This window comes from Tursiops truncatus, chromosome 12, assembly GCF_011762595.2.
Source record: "Tursiops truncatus isolate mTurTru1 chromosome 12, mTurTru1.mat.Y, whole genome shotgun sequence".
Classification (NCBI taxonomy): Eukaryota; Metazoa; Chordata; class Mammalia; order Artiodactyla; family Delphinidae; genus Tursiops; species Tursiops truncatus.
Genome location: NC_047045.1, coordinates 76,770,382 through 76,787,732, shown reverse-complemented (window position 1 = coordinate 76,787,732; position 17,351 = coordinate 76,770,382). Strand labels below are relative to the sequence as shown.

At 37.0% G+C, this 17,351-nt stretch overlaps 1 protein-coding gene across 2 annotated transcripts in view; it reads right to left on the bottom strand.

The window, feature by feature from the left end:
- Window positions 1–17,351, bottom strand: part of OPRM1 (opioid receptor mu 1) — a 158,641-nt gene that overhangs the window by 126,819 nt on the left and 14,471 nt on the right. The gene's annotated exons all lie outside the window — the stretch shown is intronic.

The following is a 17,351-nucleotide window of genomic DNA, read 5'->3' as shown; positions in this document are numbered from 1 at the left end:
GAAAGAGTAAAAATGCCAGCAGGAATGACAATGAATCTGATAGGGGAGGAATATAGAGGCCAGTTCATAGAGGGACTTGTATACCATGGTAAGAAGATTGGACTTTATCCACTTTGTGATGGGGAAGCTACGGCTGTTTGTCTTGTTTTTATTATTTAATAACTTTATGGAGGCATATAATAAAAGTATACAATTTGATGTTTTGCTATATGTACACACTTTCGAACCCATCACCATAACCAAGAGCAGGGACTGGCTTGCACACTCAATTAGACTGCACCTGATTTTGTAAACAGTTCTATTTGTACACACTCACACTCATTTAATTCTTCTTATCTATAACTGTTTTGATGATGCAATGGCAGAGTTGAGTAAGAGACTATATGGTTTGCAAAGCCTAAAATATTTACTATCTGGCCCTTTACAGCAAAAAATGCCAACTCTTGATCAAGATGATGAACATGTCAATCACTCCCCCCTCAATGCTTCCTTGTGCAGCTCTCTAATCCTTCCATCTTGCCCCTCCCTGCCTTGACCCCCACTCCCACTGTTCTATAGGCAATTACTGATCTTGATCTCCTTTCTGTCATTATAGATTAGTTTTCATTTTCTAGACTTTTTATGTAAATAGAATCACCCAATATGTACTCTTTTTTTGTCTAGCTTCTTTCACTCAGCACAATTATTTTGAAATTTATTCACATTGTTGCACTCATCAATGATTCATTCTTTTTTATTGTCCAGTGGTATTCCATTGTATGGATATGCCATAACTTGTCTATCCACTCACCTATTAATGGGAATTGGGTGGCATCCACTCTTTAGATATTACTAATTAGCTGTTATGAACAGTTTTGTACAAGTATTTGCATGGACTTATGTTTTTCTGTCTCTGGGATAAGTATTTAGGAGTGTTATGTGTCCTCAAAGCCGCAGAAATTAGAACTACCAAGTAGAAGACAAACAGGTACGGCGAGACACTAATGAATTATATCTGATGGTAGAAGAATAGCTAGCAAATATATTGTCAAATTGTCAAATATATTTGACACTCCACGTCTATCTGCTCTGCTGTTGGTAACAGGACCTCAGTTTCACTCTAAGGAGCCACTCATTTCCCATTCTCAGTCCATGTACTTTGCGATGGGCTCCATTGCTAGTTCAAGGCATGAAGATTTAAAGTGAATGCCCAGCAATGGTCTCATGTTTCAACTAGAGCCGGTGAGATTTTGGGGGGACTTCTGGGGAAAGAGTATATTAGTTTTAAATAATTAAACCTGAGAGGATGCAAGGTATGTAGTTGTTGGAAGAGCCTGTCTGAAAATGGATTTAACCCAGAGCATGTGGATCTGAGAGAGTGAGAGAGAAACCCATGCCTAAATCCTGCATGATGTAAAGGCACACGTGACACTTCCCAGCCAGCAGACCTTACATTTCACATCTTATCTTTAGCAGAATGTTTTATGTCAAATAATCAGGTTCTTTACTGTCAGTTTATGACTCATCATACTTTTAACATTTTCTTCAGGTTCATCTTAGCACCAGGTACTTATGGATGTATGATTGTTTCATTAAAAAAAAAATCCTTTCCTCCCCCAGAATGAGATGTTTGTGAAGCAAAATTAGGTTAGGTTTCCACATCACAAAAGGAAAAGTGAATATTTATCTATAAAAGCTATGTCAATTGGCATTTTACAGGAATAATGCTATTTTTCTCCATTTATCCAAAGAGCTTTCCTCTAAAGATAGCCAGTATTCATATCCCAATTACTTACCCTCTGAATCACAGCAACATATAAGAGAGGGTTCAGCAGTTTCCAAAATATGTGGAGGAGAATAATTATACAAGACTAAAGGTTTGGGAGTTCCACTTGCCTCTGGCATATCTCCAAAGCCTTCAATCTGAAGGGATAGTCTGACCAGAAAAGGGGTCATGCAGTCCAGCAAACATGGGCTTTTCATTCTGTTCTGTTCTGTTCTGATGTGGTGGCATGAACATTGCTCCAGGAAAGTTACAGGAACAATCAGAGTCACACTATAAGTTATAGGAATATACGAACCAGAGTTAGCAAGCATGCCGAAGAGGTGAGCCGGAGGGAGGATTACTTTTGGGTTCAGTTTACCTGGGTGGGTCTGAGTAGAACTCCTGGATGTCAACACACAATCCTTTTTCCATCTTTTGTACCTATGAGTTCTTACTGTGTCATAGATGAGTTTAGTGGCAAAGTGGGCAAAACAAACTGGGAGGGATAGGTGACACGTTCTCAGAGTGTCTCACCTGTACTACAGGACCTTTTTGACATTGACTGTTCCTGCTATGCTCACTGAATTAGATCTTTTCCTCTAGGCGGTGAGCCAAGCTATTTTTTCCTTTCTAGTTAGCCCACTGAAATTTTCCTAGTATGTATTTTAAAAAATTTGTTCTAAATGACCGAGTAGTTTATTTGCTATATGAATCCAAATGAATTACAATGCAACATTAAAAAAAATATTCTTCTCAGGACCTTCAATGCTTGACCCGTTAGAGTGATTTTATGAAGCCTCCAGATGCTGTGTTGGGGAAGAGGCATTATAAGCCCATTTCATTGGCAGCTCACCTATTCTCCTGTGTTCCATACATACCTTTGGTTTGTAAGTACCCTTCCTTTTTTGTGGTTATAATTCCTATTTATCTTCAGATGCATTCTTCATTCCATTTCTCCAAATATTACCACTTACCAAAACATCATTGATTTTTGATCCACTGGTGCTAAATGAAGCCAAACTGAATAAATTACTCTTGTATACCAATGGGATGGGCTTTGCAAACCTTTTGTTGTTGTTGTTCTATTTTGTTTTTGTGTTAATTCTTGAATTGTGATGACCCTATCTCTGTCCAGAAAAAAAAACAGACCAAGGATGCTTGAAAAGAGGAAGAAAGTATTCCAGAATCCAGCTTGTCAGCTCTGTACCCCATCATGTGCTTCACATGGCTCTCTACCTATTTTAGGAGTTCACGATAGAACCAGCTGGGATGTACAGAAGATTTTCACCTCTTTTTGGGCTGATTTTCTGCCCTTTCATGTTTTACCAAATGGAGGTTTTTTTTTTTTTTTTCTAATATCAGTGAAGAAGAAAGATGTCTAACTCAGTAAGGATTCAATGAGCCCCTTTTATATGTTCAGCATTGTGCTTGGAAAGATACCTTTTTCACATCTGTCATGACTTTTATATCCACTTACCCTCACATAGAGAAATTCACATTTTTAATGGAGAAAAAACCTACTTAGAGTGTTGTCTTTAAATACTCATGATTAATTGGATAAATCCAATGAAATAAAGGCACTTGTCCTACATTTCAGGTTATAATTTAGATGAAGAAAATGGTCACATTAGTACCTACCTGAATCTCTCCTTTATTATCCATTCCATTCTGTTGTCTCAGGCAAACGTACGTACGTGTGTGTGTGTGTGTGTGTGTGTGTGTGTGTGTGTGTGTGTGAAAGAGAGAGAGAGAGAGAGAGGTTGAAAACAACCAAAGCCTATGATACATTCTCATTAGGTATAAACACAGAAAGAGACCATATATTAGTGTATTATTCTCTGTTATCTTCTCAACTAGCTTAGTGGAGGGAACAGGGGATTTCTCACTTTGCTATAAAATATTCTAAAACATTTTACTTACATTTATTTCAAAGTGGTTTCTGTGGTCAGTGACCAAATTTCCAATGATTTTATACTAGCAAAAGGAGAAAGTAGTATTCTGAGACCTCTGAGCCCTGCAGACAGAAAAGTGATTATTGTTTACTAATTTGTCTCAGAAGAGAAGACAGAGAGAGGTTTACAGGAAATTAAACAGAGAGGCACCTCCTTCCAGAGGTCAATTACCTCTTTCTGTCTCTGTGCCACCGGAGTGTAACAACCGTCAGAGTCTTTTTCGTTGAGTGGTACTCTTTTTTTTTCATCCATACTGCCTTTTTGTTGTTGTTGTTTTTCTCTATATTCCTACTTTCCTCCTACTCCATGTCCCATTAATGAAAATTCATGAAAAAAATAGCCTTTGGATGGAACAAGAACAAAAATCTGCTTTCTTCAAGCAGTGGATGAACTTTATAAATAGAAAATGCAAAACGAGTAACGGATCATATTTTTATTTTCGCATTTGGTGCTAGAAAAAATCAGAATAAAATGTGTGGCTCCTTTTAATAATTGCATAGAATTCTAATGGCACTAGAATCTAATATACTTCTATTGTACTGAATCCTGCGAACCTCATCATTTCATTCTCTTTTGGCTTCCAATTTGTCTATTTTCTTCTTTATTTTTCTTATTTTGTTGCATGCATTTTTGTAAGGCTCTTTAAATCCTCTTGTTAGAATTGGGAACTGAGGTGGAGGATGGGGAAAGAACAGGCCAACACATCAATGGAGAGGGAAGGAAATGAAAAGAGAGACTCTTCCATTATGGTCAAGAGACTTCGCTTGACCATTGTTTGCATTACACCTTTCGGAAGTGCTTGTTTTCTGCTTTATTTGATTTCTGAAAATTTTATATACTTCAGGATATTTATTTCAGCAGAAGTTTATATGAAAAAAATAATGTTTTTTCCTTGATTCCTGTATTCTGTGATAAATAAAATTTACCTATTATAGAAACATATTACCATGCTAAATCCTCTGATGTACGTAAACCATTATAATTTGGTGAAATATTCTTATCTGTGACTTTAGATTTTTGTTTCCTGAAATATAGATTTTTGTCTCTTTAGACCAAATTGCTTCAAAAACAGCATCAGAATATCTGTCTCAGCCTTTTGCTTCTTAGATAACAATGTTTTATTTTTATTCTAAAGGCCTGGTTCTTAAAATTTAGAAATACTTTAGGGACTTCCCTGGTGATGCAGTGGTTAAGAATTTGACTGCCAATGCAGGGAACACAGGTTTGATCCCTGGTCCGGGAAGGTCCCATATGCCTTGGAGCAACTAAGCCCGCAAGCCACAGCTACTGAGCCTGTGCACCACAACTACTGAACCCATGTGCTGCAACTACTGAAGCCCGCACGCCTAGAGCCTGTGATCCGCAACAAGAGAAGCCAATGCAATGAGAAGCCCACGCACCGCAACAAAGAGTAGCCTCAGCTTGCTGCACTAGAGAAAGCCTGTGAGCAGCAATGAAGACCTAACACAGCCAAAAGAAAAAAAAGAAATACTTTAGCTTCCAAACTTGGGAGATCTAAGAGAAAAGGAAATTCCTTTTATTTTAGGATCTGAAAGTTCTGAATGTAAAAAATAATCAAAGGTGCATTACCACTAAGATCAAATAATAATATATCCCTAGGTATTTCTTTAATATTGAAGGAACAAAAGAGAAAACTTCAAAATATAATAAAACAATTCTACCAATGTCAATATTAGAAAATTGCTTTTTGAAGAAGCTCAAGTGTATGCTGTAGATTATAAATTTTTAGAGAGAGTAGACTATGAGTAGAATTATTATCTACTGCACTTAGTGCAATAAATTTGAGCTTTCACCTATACTTTTTGTGATGATGTACATATAATCACTCAATACAAGTATTATATGAAAGATAGCATGAACAGAAAAGTTAAAAAGCTATAATTAAATTATCCATTCAAAACAGAATCCAGCACAAGATGCTCACCAGTAAATGGAATTGAATACAGGAAGAAGGGTTTGGATTATAATTATTTTTCTTTATGATAAGATGAAACCATCTTTTTTTTTTAGGGAATCCGTGGCTTTTGAAGTAAACAGGGAATATTCCTTTTTGCCTTGTCATTTTGTTGTCAAATTAAAAAGAACTTTGGTCATAGAAGGTCATGGAATGATGAGAAGTAAGATCTGAAAGGGGTTTTCAAGACCACACAGTCTGATCACCTTTTTTTATGGTGGAAGAAACTAAGCACAGAGAGACGTACAAATGTTTGAGACCTTTTCCCCCCATTTCCCTAAACTTCATTTAAAACAGAAATGTACCTTCTGTGCTGTAACTGCATTGTGGGCCATGTGTATTTCTGGATGTTCATTGCTGATATACTCAACCCACTGTGTAGCTAAAGCAAGGTAGGCATGCAAAGCGTCTTAATCTTCTTTTCAAAGATGCCCATGCTGGGAATATCTTGGGAATTTTGAGATATTTTCTCATTGTATCGAATGTTGTAACAGAATCATATTTTTTAAAGGAGAATTGAGTTTGCTCCATTTCCTTTGCTTTACTCTTTGACAATCCATGATTTAAGCCTATCATTTCTATGTAGTTGACACACAACCTCTCTCTCAAGTTCCATGACTACCTTTCCAACTCTCTTTGGGACATCTGTAATCTGCTATTGACTTTTCAAATGCAATACTTGTCAAAGTGTGCTTATTCTTTCTTACCCCCCAACAACAACACTACCATCACCATCAGCACAATCAATAATAGCAAAATAATCAATAACATCGTTGAAGAAGATGTAACAAATGGAGAGTTGAGATAATTAGGAAGACAAAAGTTGATTAAATTTTTAGAAATAGGGAGTAGAAGGGGAAGGGTGAAATACGACTCCCAAATTCTAGCATGGAAGAATGAACAGATGGCAATATCATTGTTTAACAGAGAAGGAAGAGAGGAAAAGCAGTTTTGGTGTTGATAGAAAGTTCAGTTTTGAGTGTACTGTGTTGTGGGACAAAAGGAAAATGACTATCAAGTACCCAAATATATGTTTGCAGTTCAGCTGGAGCAATATTTATGTCATCAGCCTCTAGATGTTAATTCCAGTCAGGCAAGTGGATGAGACTGCCTTTTTGTATGTTGCAAAATGTGAAGTCAGAGAAGAACAAAGTTCCATAAAGGGACAGAAGAGAAGAGAAGGAGAGAACAAGGGAGAGACAGAAGGTGTGAATATGTTATCCATGATGCATCAGAATGTGAATGGGAGAGAAATGAGTTGTAAAATGTCAGAGCTAGAAGCTCTTCTGTGGAAAACTCTTCTAATCAGCAGACATACATTTTTGTAAATGGGAGGTTTGATTTTTATCAATAACCAACAAAATAGTTATTTTCTATCATGACTATATTTGATTATACAATGTAAAACGCAATTATTCATAGACTATAACACTGATGGCAGTTGCGTGAAATAGAATTTATCAGAATTCTTGTTTTTGAAAACACAAGTCTGTAGCAGTACCACAGCCATGAGTATGTCTATATGTGAACTCACATATTTTATATATTCTAATAGATTAGATCACTTCTTACTTATATGATACATATTTCCCTATAAATCTTATAGCTCATATAAGAAATTTGATAGAAATTTCCCCAAATGTGATCATCTTAAAAATTTACATTACAATTCCAGTATAAATTTGTAGAATGGAAAGACATTTTTCTATAGTCCTAATAAAAATAAGTAAATTTTGATCAACTAGGATAGGGAAAAAATTAAATTATTTTCTACTTACCTATAAGAAATGATAATGCAAAATTGTTAAAAACCTTTAAAATATCTACCAATCTATGAATGACATGTAATATGTCATCATTTTAATTAACATTTTACTGATTACTCTAGAGGTTGAAAATAATTTTATGTATTCCTTGGTCAATTATACTGCCTCTTCTATTAATTTGTTTTTATTTTTTGCTCATTTTTTTCTTATTGACTTGTCAGAGATTAAAACGTATACTGCAACTGTAAATATTTATTCTCAGACTGCTACTGCTTAAAAATATTCACCATGTTTTGCTGTTCCTTAAAACTATCGAATTTTAACTTCCTTGATGGTGTGTGTATGTGTGTGTGTGTGCCCATTTTTCATTAAAGGCCTTTCTTATTATGAGGTTATTAAAATGTGACTGAAATTTCCTTTTAAAAATTTAAAATATAGATTTTTCAGAATATATTTTTAATTAAAAAAATATGATGCATGCTTATTGTAAAAATAAATAATACAGGAAAGCACAAAGGAAATAGAAACCTGGAACTCTACCACCTGGAGATAGCACTTGAGCCAACATCCTTCTAAATCTTCTTATACATGAGAAGAGTAACGTTCATTAATACTGGCTACTGACCTGGCATTGCACTAAGTAAATTTACAAAACTGAAGGGAGAGGTACTTCATCATCCCCATATTACAGATGAGCAAACTAAGCCTCAGAGATCTGCTACCTTACCCAAAGTTGTAAAGCCCATAAGTGACAGAACTGGTGTTACCTCAGGTCTGTTCACTGCTGCATGCTGCCCCCCTCTAATGTATCAGAATGTCACAGAGGTAGGATTTGAGTCTTGTTACTCTTCCAAGCCCAGCATATAGAAGATGCTCAAAAATGCTAATTTTATTTGGTTATCTAAAAATATATTTAATCTTTTTTTAAAAAGTTAAAATTTTATTAGTTTTTTTAATTTTAGAATTTTATTTATTTTTTTATACAGCAGGTTCTTATTAGTTATCCATTTTATACATATTAGTGTATACATGTCAATCCCAGTCTCCCAATTCATCACCCCCCCCACCCCTCCCACCACTTTCCCCCCTTGGTGCCCATACGTTTGTTCTCTACATCTGTGTCTCAATTTCTGCCATGCAAACTGGTTCATCTGTGCCATTTTTCTAGGTTCCACATATATGTGTTAATATATGATATTTGTTTTTCTTTTCTGACTTACTTCACTCTGTATGACAGTCTCTAGATCCATCCACATCTCTACAAATGACCCAACTTCGTTCCTTTTTATGGCTGAGTAATATTCCATTGTATATATGTACCACATCTTCTTTATCCATTTGTCAGTCGATGGGCATTTAGTTTGCTTCCATGACCTGGCTATTGTAAATAGTGCTGCAATGAATGTTGGGGTGCATGTGTCTTTTTGAATTATGGTTTTCTCTGGGTATATGCCCAGTAGTGGGATTGCTGGGTCATATGGCAATTCTATTTTTCAGCTTTTTAAGGAACCTCCATACTGTTCATACTGTTAATCTGTATTCAAGAAACACCTGAACATAATTTCATCCTTGTGATGAAAAATGTCAGTTCCTCTTCTCCTATCTCATTCCTATTGCTTATGTGGTCATTTTCAGTATTTGTAACTGATTGTCTCATCTTTACTTCAATACCTCTAAATAACATGCTTCTAGAGTATGTTGAGGGAGTTACCTCTGAAATATCTACTTTGGCTTGACATTCACAATGGTTTGGCTCACTTTATTCCATCCGTCGTCTTCTTTACTCCAATGGTGTTGATGGAAAATTCTGGTTTTCTTCCTTTGCAATGAATTATCCCTTCTCTGTCTTGCAATTTTATCTCTTTTATGTTCTGGAATCTCATTAATATATGATGAGACTTTTTTTTAAAGATTGATTGTGCTTGTCACTCAGAGAGTCCCTCCAGTTTGAAGTCTCATCACTTTCTTTAGTTATGGGAAATGTGGGGCTATTATTTCTTCAAATAGTGCCTCTCTTCCATTCCCTCTGTTGTTTACTTCTAATGGATAGCTTTTCTCTGTCTACACTTCTGGTATCGCATTTGTTTTTTCATCCTTTCCATTTCTATCTCATTGACTACATTCTTCCAGCTCACGAACATACTCTTGATCTTCCCTCTTTTTGTGTTACCCATAGAATATTGAATGCCAAATATTGTGGTTGTTATCTTTAGAATTTCAAATTTGGTTTCTTATGTAAGAAACTTATATGTAGGCTATTGCTCTGAGTGTTCTACATTTGTTAAATAATTAGGTAAGTGTTATGATTATCTCCATTATACAGATGAGCAAACTAAGGCACAGACTGGTTAGATAATTTGCCCTAGGGACCCCTGACTGGCAATTGTTGGAGGCAGGGTTTGAGCTCACATTATTTGGGTCCTTAGCTGCTATGCTTTGCTTGTTAATAATCATCTCTTCTTTTTTTCAGATGGCTTCTCCTTGTTTCATGGAAACAATACTTTCTTTCACCTCTCTGAAGATATTAAATATAACTTGTTTTAAAGTCCTTATCTGATTACTTTTTAATTCTGTTTCCTCAAGTGTAAATTCTTCTGTTTGTTATGCACCCTCTCCCATCTCTTTCATGGTGTAGTCACTCATTAACAATATGATGACCATTGATTTTGAGTTGACCCTTAAAGTTAATATTCCTTGCTAGACTGTTCACTGACGGGACAGGGGTTGGAATCAGCTCCTGAGGCTTGTGTACCATACTGTTCTCAATAAGAATGGAGGATGGGGTGGGCTTGAGGTCGACATAGTACACAGGTGGCTACCTTCTAATCCTCCAGAGCATTGCTGGTCTCCAGGTTCAGCCTAGTATCTCTGCGCCAAGCACTGCACCAGTTTTCAAATGGACATTATTGCTTTTGTCTAGCTTGTAGACTGGAAAACACACAAGGGTCAACTCACATGGCCTCCACCATTGTGTACATCTACCCCATTATGGAACCCTCAGGGGGGCCTCCCCAACCTGAGGCTCACACTGTCTATTCTCTGTCCCAGGCATTCTTTTGGCATTTTACTTTATCTGAAGTGAAAGAATCTCCTTTCTTCTGAATTCATAATTCGAGAGTAAAGTCGTCAGTAACGTTATTATGATCTTAACATTATTGATCTTTCTGTTGCATCATTCACTCTTTTCAAAAGAAGGAATGACTTATCTAGTTTATGTTTAAGATAAAGACTTGGTTATGTACAGCTCTGCTCCTTTTCCTGTTGCTTTCTGAGATTCAGCTGCTCAAAGGAAATGCATGTTACATCCCACTACTCCAGCTTCCAAATTTTAAAGGAGCTGGTCCCCGTATGGAGAAGTTGCTGGTGGTCCAGGCCTGTGGGTTAGTGTATTTCATTCTGGGATTTAATTAAGAAGCCATTATTACTGTACAGCTATGTCACATCAGCAAAGTATTTATCAGTAATAAAACTGACATTTTTTTTCTCTGCTGATTCATTTTGCATTATCTCTCAGTTGGTCCAAACATCAGAAGAGAAAGTAGGAATGACATTGAATAAGACCATTTAGGGACTTCCCTGGTGACGCAGTGGTTAAGAATCCACCTGCCAATGCAGGGTACATGGGTTCGATTCCTGGTCGGGGAAGATCCCACATGCTGTGGAGCAACTAAGCCTGTGCACCACAACTACTGAGCCTGAGCTCTAGAGCCCGTGAGCCACAACTACTGAGCCCGTGTGCCACAACTACTGAAGCCCGTATGCCACAAACAAGAGAAGCCACCGCAATGAGAAGCATGCCTGCTGCAACGAAGCCCCTCTCGCCGCAACTAGAGAAAGCCCGTGTGCAACAACAAAGACCCAATGCAGCCGAAAATAAATAAAATGTAATAAATCTATTTAAAAAAAAGACTGTTTAAGCATTCATATTGCCTACGAAGAATTTCTCTATCATTTTCAAAAATTTATGTATGGTTCTTCATTGATTTATTGATTTAATTTGTGTTCTTTTAAAAGATAATTTCTGAAAGATGTTCTGGAGTTCAGGGGTCAGAAGTAAAGTTTTGTGCCTGTTCTCGATCATCCTGAAAATGAAAGATTGTTTCATATTCACTTTTAGTTTGAGGAATAAAGGGCAATCTTGTGCTATTAATGAACTTGAGAAAAAATTCAGCCTTTTGTATGCTTGCACATGAAATCTCAGTGCTATGTAACACACGTGCAGATTATATTTGTATTATCTGTTTTGTTGTTTTGTTTGTAAGCCTGTGGAGTATAGAGACCAGGACCAATCTGTACTCTGCTACGTGCTTGTCTGAATGACAGGATCAATTCTCCTGACCCTAATGCCCACATCTATATAATTTCTTTAAATATGAAATTCCTATTCATCTCATGTTCTTAAAGCATTCCCAACCCCTAAGAATAAATCATACCTCCCCATCCTATGTCATCTTATCATTCTCACATTGATCTACATTTTTACCCCTCCCCTCTTGCCAGAGGAGAAGAGGGAATGGCATGTGAGAGTAGTGGGGTTGAGTAATGGTGAGAAAGAAAAAAGCCCCTGAGAGCTTTTAGGGAACAAGTCTAGTTGCTAACAGCCAGGTTGTGATATTCCTTTGTGGAAAATAATTCCATAGAATATCAACCTCAGATGAAGACTTTGTGACCGTGATGCCACAAGACAAAAACAAGTGGACTCTATAACCATGCATGATCAGAGATAACACCAAGATCACCCATAACCATAAAAATAACAAACATCTCCCCTTTCCTGGTTAACATTAAGTGACTGCTGCTTATTATTCAGTGACAACTCTAGCCCTACTCTATTAATTCTGTCTCCTAGATTAAAAAAAAACTTTGATGCCCGTGTATCAAATTCCTCTTGCTTTGAGACAGTGACCTATCTAAACAGAACTCTGCTTCCTTGAATCCTCTTCTAAATCACCAAGTATAAATTAAAATTCCTGTGATGTTGTCTTCCTTGTTGTAACAAACTTAATAAGACAAATTTTGTTCCCAGCAGTATTCCTGGTGGCTTTGGCTGGTGAGCATTGATAGCAGAGTGTCCTCGCCTCAGGAGGGGCCCGCAGCAGCAGACCAACAGCAATCAGTGACTGGTGGGAGGTGTTAGGTATCTTCCAGTGGTGTCCACAGATGGGTACAGGCCACTTAGAGGGCATGGTGGCCACAAAAGCTGCCTGCATCACTGGAATCTTGGCAAATACATTCACCCAGTGTCTATCTGTAGCAGGCAGAATCTATTGCTGGTGGAACTGGGGGCTGTGAAAACTCACATTCCATACTATCTCCCCTTTTATCAGGGCTGCTCCCCTCTTTCAGAGGCTACAACCAATGCTGCATCCTTAGCTGCACCCTCCTCAGGCTGCAGATTAGCTCCCCTCACCTATTATGCATTCTATCGCTTCAGGTACTGCTGAATGTGCATCTTTAGGTCTAGAAGTCATCAAAGCAAAGACCTGCTTGCTCAATTGTAGTCATCTGGTTTATATTTATTGTGCTTATTTTCAATATCTTTTAGAGCTATTTTGAATTTTAAAATGACTATCTGACGTTCCCTTAATGAAAATCTTAAGCGTTAGGAGATTAAAGATCAAAAATCTTACCTTTCAAGGCAGGACCATTCATTCGTGACAATTCTCCAGTCATACCAATGTTTACTTAATCTTAAGAGCGAGGCCAACCCTATTAAAATGCTATGAACCCACACAGCAGTGAGTAACTAAAAGTACCTTGATCTTGTTAATTTTCTCCCAATTTGGCTTTTTAATCAAGTTAGGAGTAAAACTCCAGCATAGCCTAGTAGGAAGAATATTGGATTTGGAAGTACGATACATAGGTCTAAGTGCTATGTCTTGTGACCTTGGCCACGTGGCTGAGCTTCCATTTCCACAACTGTAAAGAGGTGATTATATCACCACTAAAAATTACCATTAAAACAAATTAAATGATGATGGTCATAGGTGCTGTTTTCTGAGCGTTGCAACTACAGCCAACATTTACTGAGTGCTCACGCTGTGCTAGGTGTTACTATACACAGTTCACTTGATTACTTAATCTTCGTAACATACTTGTAAGTTGCACATGATCACTTCTTTTGTAGATGAATAAACCAGCTTTTATGTAGGTTGAGTAACTCGCGCAAGAACAACAGTTGCAGAGGCAGAATTTAAGTCCACACCTATGTTTTATAGTTTATGCTCTTTGCTGTTACATTACACTACTACAGTACGCACCATGTAATATAAGCTCTCTGTATGATAAATAATAACTTTTATAAAGTGCAGTAGGGTTTACAAACACTTATATATACATTTGTATAAACTGATGGTCACAAAAATCCTATTAGCTAAAACAACTATGAGTATTATCCCTATTTTAAAGAGAACTGAGGTTCAGAACAGCTGTCAAGGACAAAAATGCTTAACACAGTAAATTTGAAATACTTGGGTGTTTGCTGCTATGAAAACTAAATGCCTGGATAGGTTGGATATTTTATTGTGTGCGTGTGTGTGTGTGTCCCGTAGATTGAACCATTAGCAGTGTTTAATATTAGCACAACACGTTGGAGAGAATTATACATTAGGATACTGTGTAGGGAGTTGAAATAAGAATGTTCTCATTGCTCCTGGGTTTTGCAACAGAGATTTAATTAAGATCCATGAAGACTTAATTTAAATTCTACTTGTCAGAACTGTTGATGAGCATTCCCTGTTTATCCCTTTTAATGTGTCATAGCACCTCCTGATATCTAAATATTTTCACATTCAATTAATTCCTGCAGCAGAAGCTGTCCAAAAATCTTTTAGGACCAACTGAAGGAAAAAATAAAAGTAATGCAATTAGTGCCTGTAGATCTTGGCATATATAAAATCGTGTATTTATAATAACTGTTTTCCATCCAAGAATTATATAATCCTTTATAACTTAACTATCATGCTGACCTGGGATTTTTCTAGGAAACAAAAAGCAATTTGTTGAGTTTTTTTTTTTTTTTTTTTTGCGGTACGCGGGCCTGTCACTGTTGTGGCCTCTCCCGCTGCAGAGCACAGGCTCCGGACGCACAGGCTCAGTGGCCATGGCTCATGGGCCCAGCTGTTCCACGGCATGTGGGATCCTCCTGGACGGGGGCACGAACCCGTGTCCCCCGCATTGGCAGGTGGACTCTCAACCACTGCGCCACCAGGGAAGCCCTGTTGAGATTTTTAAAGAAGTATTTTCAGGCAGAGAGGTTTTTTGGAACATATTTTTCCTTCCCGTGTGGAGAATTCAACAGCACTTGTTAGGAGAAAATATGATTCATGAATAAACCAGTAATTTGGTAAAGCAAGGAAGTCCCTTTAATTTTTAAAGATTGAAATTTTCGACTTATGGTGCAATAAGGGTTATTAAATCAATATAGAATTGTTTTCCACTTGGAATAGAATCACTTGGCACTGACAACATTTTTAGTCACTAATGAATATATGTAACAGTATTTTAAATAGGAAAACTGCAAACATGACCTTGATTTATATTTTAGTGAAAAAACTCTCAAATGCAATATTTTATTACATTTCAGGATCATCTATTACTTTTGAAATTTTCTCCCCTTTTATTTTCATATTATTAATTGCGGTTTTCCTCATTCTATCACTGCACTTCAATTTGTTTAGAATCTGAAGAATATAAAAAGTAAAATACGAATCACCATCAGCTTAATAGGTAGAGATAAACTCATAACATTGTATGTTTAATGCTCTAACTCTGTGATCGAAGTTATATTTCACATTGCTCCTAGCTTAATAATTATATTGGCCTTTATGTATGAAATAGAACATCTTAAGAATTATACACGTTTTTAATTTTCATAAATAAAAAATATTCCCATTTGTATTTTTCTAATGACTTTTTCCATCATAAAACCCTCTAAGTGTCAACACTGAGTCAAGCATACGTTTATTTAACACCTTTTTTTATTTTTATTTTTGCCGAGTACTGTGCTGGGCAGTGGTTCTCAACTGAGACATATCTTGGAAGGCCCTTCAGTCGGGTGAGAGACCAGAAACAAGTGCTTTCCAAACGGTATGTTAGGTATCATGGCAAGGTAACAGGTGATATGGCAATGTTGAAAGAAGTGCTAAACTTGGATTCAGTTTTCAAGAAAGTTGCAATTATTCGACATTTGTTTCATCACATGGACCGTGTCCGTGAAAGTATTAAATTTGTTTCTCGGAGTTATATGACGGGCCCAGGCCGCCAAGGATTTTGTCTCTGATGGTGGAAGGAAGGGATTAGTAGAAGGTTGACCCCAAATAAATCTATCTAATGTCTGTTTTCCAGAAATAAATGTAAATCTAGTTTCTCCAATTAGTCTATCATGCACCTGTTTTCCAGAAACAGATACAAACCTCTGTTAAATACATTTAAATTGGCAAATTTTACTACCATTTTACTGATAGTGAATAATTATCAAATTTTACCAGTTTATTTTCTGCTCAGTGAAGTAGAACGTCTTTTTCTTGGCCTAAAGTTTGTACTTTTAAATGTCTGTGAAATGCTTCGTCCATAGTCGAGACCAGAAAAGTTCCTTTAGTCACCTAGGGTGACTTCTTGTGTGACACATCGCTGAGATGGATCTGGATTCCTTAGTCACATGTTATCTTGTGATTTCTCTCTTTCTATGTCCTGGGAAGAACCCCACTCCTGTTATTCTCCTGATATTAGGGCTATTGTCACCTCGTCTTTCTTCTCCTGGGGAGGCATATGTCCGTTGATTTTTCAGGGAGAAAAAAAATCTCTCCACTGAGAATTCTTCTCCCAGCATCTGTCAGTTTTCATTTTATCATGTTGATGCAAGAAGCCAGATTCCATGTACTAGTGATCTCCCCAGATACCTCACATTCGCTAATCTGCTTTTAAAGCATGGAAAGGGAAATGAACTGGGATAGAAGTTGGCATGGAAGATGAATAGGATAGGTTTCCACACTTTTCCTAAGTGACTCCATAAACATTTGAGAAGCAAAGAAAGTTATAGGTGAGAGTCATGAGTGAGAAGGGAGGATTTTTAGTACTTTCGGCATCTGTTGACCTTACTCAGGCTCTCTGGAGTAACACTGACAAGCCTGGTTACTTTCACTTGGCAGTAATTCCAGCTGACTTGACCCTTGCTTGTTTGTCTGGTGTTTTGCTCAGGAGAGAGACAGAGGCATGAATTCTTCTCGGATTCTTCCAGAACTAATTCTTGCAGATCTAATTTTTCTGTCACTATTATCTCCTTATAACCCTCCTCTCATTTGGATTCCTGCAGACAATGAAATTGAAGAAGGAGAAGGCAGGGACTCTACGGACTCAGGTGCTCGTCTCAATTTGAATGCAGAAAATATTTTTTCTCTCAAATTAAACAAAAGATACCTGTGTTATAAGAATTTTACTTTTGGGAATTCTAAGTTTCTTTCCACTAGTAACACTCAGAGAAACAATGTTCTAAAAGTTCTAATTTTGCCAACCAGAAATGGGACACTGAAACACAGAGGGCTGAAATAAATACAGTATTAACAAAACAGTATAATCAGTATATTCAATGTACTGAAACATTTCAGCTACATTATGTTCTATTACCATTTGTTATTCTGTTAAATTCAGGGATAGGAGAATGTTAAAAAAAAAAAAAAGATATTCTCATCCTCAAGGAGCTTACAATTTTCCAAATTGGAAATTTCGGTTTTTTTCAAAAATGCGAAAAAGGATCACTGAAATAAAGGGAACTAGGAAAACGGCCTGGTGCCTGGCTGAATAACAGATCCAGAAAGCCTTGTTTGATCCGTCGTCACTCTCAGCACTGAGTCTGGTGCTCTGGCTGGCTCCTGATCAGTTTGTTGATGTGCATTATTTGTATATACTGGTCACAG